This window comes from Lichenostomus cassidix, chromosome 5 (genome assembly GCF_008360975.1).
Source record: "Lichenostomus cassidix isolate B80296 chromosome 5, HeHo_3.0, whole genome shotgun sequence".
Lineage (NCBI taxonomy): Eukaryota > Metazoa > Chordata > Aves > Passeriformes > Meliphagidae > Lichenostomus > Lichenostomus cassidix.
Genome location: NC_139486.1, coordinates 54,797,935 through 54,808,136, shown reverse-complemented (window position 1 = coordinate 54,808,136; position 10,202 = coordinate 54,797,935).

Sequence of the window (10,202 nt, the reverse complement as noted above, 5' to 3'; positions counted from 1 at the left end):
TATCCATCTTGTCAGTGCATTTGTTTAGGATGCTGCTGTGCAAAGTCATCCTAAGAAACGGCTCCCTACTACACTAACAATAAAAGATCCAAGAGGGAAGTTCAGTGTTTGTACTTGTTCATTTTCACTGACTTAAGCAAAAAACTGCCAGTCATGTCAAATTAAATTATATGGTTTTGTATTTCCATTATATTTATATTACACTGTATTAATGTATTTGAATTAGACTATTTTCCATGGGGTCTGGGCTGTGACTACTGAATTTAACTCACTTTACGCAAGAGCTACCCTTAATTAGACTTGAGCTGAGAGCAGAATTGCTTTGACTAACGCTGCAGACCACTACGGCAGCAGAATACCACAGGCTCTTAAATTACTTCAAAAGAGATATCCACTGTCTGAATGGCTGGAACTGGATGGACAATTCCAGAAATCCTTCTTACTGAGCACCTCAACCCTGGGGAGACAGCAATCCTCGGTCAGGCCCTGCCAACCCTTACAAACAACCTGGCTGGACTGTCTCCTTCCACAGCTCCTTCACCCATCACTATTCACCAGGTCTGAGGCTCCTCACAGTGGGATTTCTGGGAGTCCCCACACTGTTGCTGGAAATAAGAGTTGTGGGAGCTGTTGTTTCGGTGTCTGTGCCTCTTCCCTAAACTTGTCAGCAGCTCTTGGTGCCTCCAGAGGTCAAGTTAACAGGTTGGGGCATCTAAAGGAGCAGTGCCTTGATTAGAAAAGCATCATCAGTTCATTAACAACAAATAAATCCTTCATTCTGTTGAGAAAAATACGTTGTTCTCTGGTGTTTTATAGTATTCGGAAACAAGACTTAGATACCCAAATTCCCTCCAGACAGCGTAATAGATGGTCAGCAGGTATCAATGGAAATCTCCAACAAATTATTTATTTTGAAATTCTGGTAAAGAACATTAGAAATTAATTTAATTTTATTACTGTTTATTTACTCCTCATCTTCTTTCAGTCACTTATCTCTGCTATCCCATGCTGACTGACACTCCCAGATTCTCCTTACTGTGGGACAAAGTTTTAAAGACAATTTAGCCATTATGAATCAGAGGTGGGGGTTTTGTTTATTTTTATGCTTTTTCCCTCAGGATGTTCTTGGGCTATTTCATTTTGCAAGAAAGCTGAATGAGACTGAGCAAATGAGATTGTCATTTGTGGAAATTGTAAATGTTCATGCTGCTGTCCACACTATCAGCATTGAAGCAACCATCCCTTTGCAGGAGAATTTGTAACTTATTTTAAATTTTGCCCTTCTTCAGAAGCTAGAACCTTTTCCACATGTGTAGGTAAGAATCTACAGGAGCCACAGTTTATAGCCTAATACCAAACTCTGGACTATGTAAAGCAATATTCAGCAGTTCTGAAAAATAAGAAAGGCATGAATGTTTGAGAGTGATTGCTGATAATTCAGTGAAGAGAAAATTAATGTGGAAGAAATGGAATGAATAATTTAAGGCCTGTCCTTTTTTTTTTTTTTGTCTGCTCATTCTTGACTGGCCACATATAAATTGCTATAAAAATGAACAATCTCTGATATAAATGTAAATCACAGGAAGAAATTTCTTAACTTAATCAAACTAACAAATGATACAAGAGCTTCCTCATAAGTCTTGCCAAAAGCTGTGCTATCACAGCTTCTCTCACCTAGATTAGGGAGGTGCTTATGTGCATGGTGCAAGCAGAGTATTCTCACTGCAGAATGTCTCAGTAGTAAAGAGCCAAATGCTGCACTAGTAGGTAAATGCTAACACCATTTGGAAGCCTGAGAGCTTGTTTTCTGAGGAAGAATGTAATTCCTTGCAATTCCCAAAGCTGTTGATTAGCCACAGAGCAGGCAAAAATTGCTGTCTGGGCTGCGTGGGCAGAGTTCTCTGGGAAGGTCTCAGTGGTGTGTGGAGCTCTCTGGTCTGCAGCAAGAACTTCGTGCACAGCTCAAGAGCTGGCACAGCTGCCATCCTCGTGCTGAGCTGGTGCTGCACCTCAGCAGCAAAAATGGGTCACATCCTCTGTGCCTTCTGGGGACAGCCTGGAACAAGGATGTGGTTTCTTGTCTTCTGTGCGTGAGCAAACCTATTTGGCATCTCTTCAAGTCTTTCCCTCACTGAAAGCTGGAGGATTTGCCCCTAAATGGGTGGTGTTGACTGGAGGCTGCCTGTGTGTTTTCCAGCTCCGTGGTGAGTTGTTCAGGTAACACCCAGCAGCAGATGGGATTGCTGGCACAGTGTGATCTGGAGCACATCAAAGGCCATGGTTTAACCCATGGACAAGGTGATGCCTTGCAGAGAGAGCACCCTGTCCTGGCACCTTTCTCGGTGTTATTGATCAGCAGAAAGGAAGCTCAGATGATTTCTGTGGCCATTCTGTCACCAAAAAAAAAAAAAAAAAAAAAAAAAAAAAAAAAAAAAAAAAAAAGTAGTATTCTGCTATTCTGCTCCAATTAATTAAACAAACTGATATAAATTCTACGCTCTTAAATCGTACTTTGCATATCCATAATCTCTGCACTACATTTTATGTATACTTTACCCTTGGGTAAAAATTTGTGAGCATATAAATGCTTTCTCATATAATCTTGCTAAAGCACACTCTTCCCTATAAATATTCATACCACTGCCAAAACATTTGCAAGCTTTCCCCAAAGGTGAAATATGTGTAATGTACTTTGCCTTGTGGGTATAAATATTATCCAATACATTTTGGTTAATATGAATACACTAATTATTCTTGTAACCCTTTTTAAAAGGGTCATCCTCGTGATGTGAATTTTTTAAAAATGTAATTACAGTAATTGGATACTTAATCTAATTAAAATTGGCTTTATCTTTAATGGGAATTTTTCTAAAGAGGCAGAATGACAATTGACTTTCTGATAATCACTGTTTTCTTTCAGCTAGAGGATGCATTTAGTACAGTGGGAACCAGAGAACATGTCCACTTTACTACATGCCAACCACCTTTAGGGCCAGTTAAACTACAATTTTATCCATTACCAGGCGAAACTTTCACTTTACTTAGAAATAAAAGTTCTTCATCCTGAATTGATTTAATTGTGGCTCAGATGCAGATAATTTAGGGAGCATTTATGGTGCTGATTATGATGCAGGGTGTGCCTGAGAGAAGATGTTGCCCGAGGGAAGGTACCAACCTCCCAAAGCCTGGCTCCGTGTGGGGCTGTAGGCACAGTCATGTACAGTGAGCTCCCCTGTTTTGGGAGGTGCAGCTGGATGGACCCCAGCATGCTTGGAGTGCAGGTGAATTCACACATCAGCAGAACTACAGACAATTCGGATTGTCCCCTGCGTTAGTAATTGAGATCAACATGTCTAGTGTGCTCTCTTATAGGCATTTTCCATGCAGAGTGACTGGCAGGACTGCCACTGTTCGAAAAGGGATAATTATTTTGAGTTCACACTGCCTTGAGGGAGCATCTTTTCCTGTGGGAAGCCAAGGAGAGCAAGCTGTATAAGAAAGAGTGGAGAAGTGGATTCATGTCGCTGCCTTCAGATACCTGTGACATAAACATTTATGTCTGCTATAAAGCTGCTGCACCTTTCAGGGCCTTTGCTTTACTGGAAGCCAGGCAACAGAGAAAGGCCTTCAAGGAAAATCAATCGTTCCTATAGGCTCAACTTGCCAATGCTGTGTTCTCATATGACTAAAGACAGACATAGGTTTCATAGAAGAATAAATCACTATTTTCTAAGAAGGATAATCATCTATAACTACACAGTGTTTTCTAAAGAAAGATTTGAAAAAAAACATAGATTACATCGAATGGGCCAAATCATCACCTAGTGCAAAGGGACCCCACTGTTTTTGATATACCATTGCTGAAGGAGAGGAGTGTGAAGGTGATGCTATGATTGAAACACTGTGTTTCAGCAACAACTTGTACATAGAACACATGATAGGCAGGAGGCTTTTAAGAGAGTCACTTATGTAATGCGAAAAAATCATTAATTTTGGAGTGAAATTGGCACTGATTAAAAAAAGCATTTCAATTAAAAACAGCTACCAGGAGAAGCTGATCATAAAATGAGTGCATAAGTCCAAAACAGCGTCAGAAGTACCAAGGAAGCCTCAAGTTTCATCTAAGAACTGCATGTGGTCTCAAACTTTAGCTTTCACCTTATGAAAAACATTTGCCCTATGAAGAAATGTTGATGCTGAGAATATTCAAAAGCATGTAATTTCCCAAAAGTTTGTTTTATCCAAGTGGTATCCTTGTGCAAGCTGAACCATTGGATAAAGAAATGAGGATATCATCTTGTAGCTTTCACTAAGCTTGAAAATTCCAGGTTGAAATTAGACATGGAGGCAAAACCCCAGTGCATTGCTAGGTGGTCCTGTACCTGAGACACGCAGACATGTCAGTGTGGGGAGGTTCTGCTGCTATTACAGAAAGTGTATTTTTAGGCCTGGAAGTACTGCAGAAATGCTGTGGGAGGTGAGAAAAGGGAGTGTTGTGGCCAGCAGCATAGACTGCCATATTTCCAGACCTGAAGAACCTTCTGGTTGTTGTTGTTTTTGCTTTGAGGCCATTATTAGCTACTCAATACAAAAGAGCTGAGAGCACAATGACTCACTAGAAAAATCTGAGTTCTTCAGAAATAAATTCTTGGAGTGCCATAGGAATTCCTGTCGCTATTTATGAAGCCAGTTCAAGCTACACTTGCAATAGCTTCTGACTGAGGAATCTTGGCAGATGCCCATTTGAATACTTAGAAAAACAGAAGCAATGTGGTTTCACAATCTGTCTTGGGTAAAATCTCTGCACTGCTGATGTGGTCTCCAGATAGGCTTATTGTGAAACTAATATCAAATATTTCTCTAAGCATGAGAGAAAAGTATTGCTGACTGAAGGGAATAAATGTGCTCCGGGAGAGAAAAGAGTCTGTTGCCTCTCTTCTCTTTGCAGACATGTAAATGTTCCTCATCCGTCAGTGGTGCAGTTGCAGGAAGAGACTGCCAAGTAACCAACTTGGCATGCACATATCCTACAAAACCACAGGAAAAGTTTTGTTGCCTAAAAAACACCTGCTCTTGTCAAAGGGAAACGTCTCTGACAAGGTGTGATATAAAAATCTTGCAGAGGAGATGAGGTGTTTCTAATAAAAGGAAAATCCTCAACAGGCCAGACATGACTTTTGCTTTAACCACAGCCAAAAGAGTAGGTGCCACTTTCCAAAATCTTACTATCCACAGGATTATTTCAGAGAGCAATTCAACACTATGCTCAGTGAGAAATGAGCAGGCTGGGCAACTAAGTGCTAGTGACTTCCTTTGCAGCAGCTTTGATATCTTACATGCATCACAGGCAGAAAAGAAATTCTGAATCCAAAGGATTAGTGAAAGGCTGTGCAATTTTTGGATGTCTCTGAGGTCAGCATCCCTGCAGCATATGGAATGTGGTGGGAAGAGGAATTGTGCAGCTGGAGCTGTGTGTGGCTGGCTGACTGAGCAGCCAACATACCTGTATTCTAGCACTGCAGAGATGGGAGTGGGCCAAACTGAGGCAGCTGTGGGAGTAATGGGTCAGCATTACAGCTGAGTGTGGGTAATAAAACGTGAATAGTTCACACATAGCTTCTACCCAGTAGAGAGACAGTAGCTGGAAGTGGAATTTGTGTAAAAAAACCCACTTGGTTTTGATAGAAAATATGAAAATATCCTGAGAACAAGGCATGGACAAACTTAAAATTTGAACAAGAAAACTAACCGGGCACCTAGAAACATGGGAGGTGTGTTTGGAGGTGGGGGAAATCCTTCAGCAACAGCCAGAACCACTGCTTAATAAGTTGGTAGGATGGCAATGATAATTATCACAGGGTGGCTCAGGAAAGGCCAAGAAAGCAGAGAAAAATCTACAATGCCATCTCCTTTCAGATGAAAGCTGCAATAGAAACCTCCTTTACAGCTAAAATCCTGTGGTCAGAAAGCAGCTGTTCCTGGATAACTGAGGGGACATTAAATAAAGTGATCCTGCAAAATTCCTTGGTAGGCAACTAATTTTGTGTTTGTAAAGAAACACCAAACCACTGGAACACCTAGTAATTCCCACCACCTCATTTTGATAGGAGTAGCCCACAACATGGCAGACACCACATCCATTCTTGTTTTTTAGCAAAATCCTTCAATAACAAAGAACCATGCAGCCACTTCTAGACCAAAATCAGGTGTCTCAGCCACACCTAAAGCCTCAAATTGAAGAGCTTGTTGGCTTTTGTACTTAACCTCTCTCTTGCTCTTCAGAAGTTTCTTTCAAGGTGAAAAATTTGGAAGCATGATTTCAGTTTTTCCAGGAGATGGCAGTGCCACTACAGAAAATAGCTCAGCAGTTGAGCTGCTAAGGTGACTGTTCAGTAATTTCCCAGTTTAAAACTCATATATAACAAGTTTTGATTTTTTTTAATAGATGATCAGATAATTATACTTCAATGACTGTCAAAAGCAATAATGATAGCACTCATTACAAGTTTAAAGTGTGTCTGAATTCCCAAGGGCTCACAACAAGCATTAATTCATCTGAATGGAAACAGGAGACATAATTGGGCAGTAACTCATTTCTATCACATATAGTATATGCTGTAATTAATTTTCACCTCACGTTTTCACACTGGATGTTGAACTGCCCTCCTAACACCCATCTCCTCTGACTGGGACAAGTGCAGGTGTTGAAAGAGTTGCAGTATCAGGCAAGTAGGCAGCAAACCCTGGATTCAATCTGAGGAAATGCCATAGCACATCTGGCAGCACCAGCAAATTCAAAGTATAAAGCAGGTGAATAAATGTATTGAAAATTAATAAGGAACAGAGCACTGCACCAGATGCAGTGATATGCTAACTACATTGCTAAATAGATTGCAATATGCTAACTACACTGTCTAAAATATATTCTTGCTTTCGTGAACTCTGTGAGCTGATGCCTTTAATTTTCAGGTTGAGCTTGATTTCTGATTATTTTTGTCACATCATATTTCAAGGATTTTGTATTATGATTACTTGTGATTTACTAAAAATAACAAATCAATGAAAAGATGCAGAACTTACTGTGCTTCTCTTTCCATTCACTTATTATATTTTCATAAGTCTTTCATTACAAAAAAAAGGCCTCTATTCACACTAGAAAGGCTACCTACCAGTTCAGTGAGAAGAAGGCAAGCAAAGAGTTATTCTACACCCTGCTAACATATTCATATAAAACTCATCCAATTTTGTTAAGACCTTTTGTGGAGAATCAAAAGTTAGCTAAGATTGTATTGTAATTCCTCTTCCTGACCTGAAAGTCACACAGCTGGATTCAAGTAGGCCAGAAATATGTGCTTTATAGAAACACCTTGTGGTTGGGGCTTTTTTTGAAGCTCTGAAAGTTTATGCTGCTGACCCTGCCCTCCATACCAACGACCGAGTCTCCAGTAGGACCTCACGGCAGAAGGCAATTTGTTGCAACTGTCAAATAGCTGGCAGAAGGAAAGATCCACCTTGTTTCATCCATGTCAGTCCCTGCATTTCCCTTGTAACAGGGCGAGAGTTACACACTGCTCATTAGACCCGAGAGATTCTGGTTTCGTGGGACACAATCAAAATTTAAATACCCTGGAGGAAAGTAATTTGATGCTTGATCCAACAGCACCTTTTGAAGTCGGTGTAGAAACGTTCATTAGCATCAATGAGATTCAGATTAGATCCTTGTTTCATAGTCAGCTGTAATATAACATAATTGCCTGTTCAGCATCGTCTTTTGCAAATCATAGGAATTTGTGGAAAGCCATGTCAACAGCAATCTCATTTGTTGTAACAGCAGCAGCACCTCCGTGCTCTGTACAGCCTTACAGCCACACACATTATATCGTTTGCATCCCTTCCAGGTGATGCTGAACCAGGTCCTAAACTATGTGGGAGCACTGAATTTCACTGTGGGTGCTGGTAGGAAGGAGTGCAGTATTTGTGATAATAGAGATAACTTAGATACAAGAAGGAAATGAAGCATAATAACATTTTATATGAGTAAATTTTAATCCTCGTTGTTACTGATGATGGTGGAGTAACTGGTAATGGTATTTTGCAGGTTAAAAACATCAGGAAATTAATGTATATTGCAGAAAATATCTGCATTATTTATCCCTTTTAATTAATAGCTTAGACTTTACAAAAAACCTCAGATAAATTAGGTAATTCAATAATAATTTTTCAGATATGATATTCCACATATTAAACTGCATTGGACAGGTCACCACTGAGAGCTAACCAAACAGGAGCTCAGGTCCTGTGGCTGATACCCGTCATGTTAGAGAAAAGGAAATTATCACTTCTATTAATTTCTGGCTAAGCAATGCTTCCACCAGCCTCCTGAAAACCATAGCATGAATCTGAGCTGGTGGGTAAGAGGATGGCTGAGCAGGGCTTGAAAACTTCATCATCATCTCTTGTCACCGAGGTAATTTTCAGAAATGAAGCACTGTACCTTTGAAAACACATGCACCTCCCACGCAAGCTCAGGTGCAGCTTCCTCTGGGGTGGGATTCAATGCCATCCTTCTTATGCAAGAAATACATAGGCAGCCCAGCTCCATACAGCACATCCATCCCCCAGTAGTCCCAGGTAGGATTAGTCACCAAAGGACAGGCAGTTCGAAAAGCAGAACATTAACCAAGGTCTCAGAGGACTTGTTATTTCTGAGTTACTTTCCATGTGTCTCTACTGAAAGTCATTCAACCTCTCTTGTCTTTCATTTCTGCCTGGTTGGAATCTTCCAATTGCTGCCAGGACTTCAGCTATAGTCCCCATTTTTATATGTTTAAGGCTTGGTTGAAGCTTTGGACACACCACTGTTGCTACTACTGATAGATGGCTCTCACAAGTGAGCCAGAGAAGCATACCATGAGTATGGCTTGTTTTAGAAAGTCCCATTCTCAGAAACTGAAGAGAGCCTCAAAGAGAGGCACTGGGGCTACAACAGCGCAGGGATGAAGGAAGAATGAAGGGCTTGGCAAAGAGAGTAGCTTATGATTTTCAGTGACAGGCTAAAAAAACATTCAAGTTTAAATAATCTTTGGATGTGCAGCTGTAGGGATGGTTTATACAGAGTTCCCATTAAAAATCTCTCAGGAGATCTTGTAAGATTAAATAAAATTAGCCCAAAGGCCCAAATTCCATCTGCAAATCAGTCATCATCCACTGAAATTAAAAAGCCCCTGAGGAACACAGGATCAGGCACATGGGCTGGCATTCACCCTGTGTGTGTCTCCCTGCCTGCCCTCCCCTCAGCACCTCTTGCATGTCCTCCCTGCTCCCTCAGCTCTGGTTGCAGCCACTCTCACACCCCACTCTCAAGCTCGTGGTTTTGCTCACATACACAGTTAGACGTTGGAAAATGCCTGGAGAGAAGGCAGTTGGTTGATCCCACTGGGACCAAGGCTGGGTGTGCCTGACACAACTGCCATTGAAAACCTGGAAGGCAGGACACTGGCCTTTGGGGCAGGATGGCCATGAGGAACTGTTTGGTTCGAACTGTAGGCTCGCACAGCAGTGACAAGTGATGACAGCATTTAAAAATATAAGGAAAAAAATGAAAGAAAGGGAAAAAATCCCAGAGTTATTAGTGGGTATGTGCTGATGGTACAGGTTTCCTAACTTTCCCCATTATGCCCTCAGGCTGTGCAGCAGAATATCACATCGTGCCACAGCAACAAGGCTCTCCTCCTGATGGCAGACAGATCTCTGGTGGAACTGCTGCTGAACTGGGGGCAGGAGATGTGCAAGCTACAGCTTTGCAGCGTGCCCAGCTCATCTAACACACTGGCCAAAATTTTTACGCCAGTCGTTACTGCTTGCATGTGGCAAACCCTGGCATTACCAAGTAGCTACACCTGCAAATAATTCCCTGGGAGTCGCTGGCATTGCTGGTGCAGCTTGGAGCTCAGCAGTCTCTCTGCTGGTCCATTAACTCTGGGAGATGTTTATTATGGAGCAAGAATTTGTTCAACCAAATCTCACAACAAATAGAAAGCGTAAGAAAAATATTAGGTCAGCACTTGATAAAAGAGTAAAGAATATGCTGTTTACCAGAGTAGGTCTTACTGTTGTTTAATTTGTGTAAGAAGCAGTTGCAGGAGGAGAGCTGACTGCACACCTACAAGGTACTGCTTTAAGCAGACTTTTCCCCTCTGATC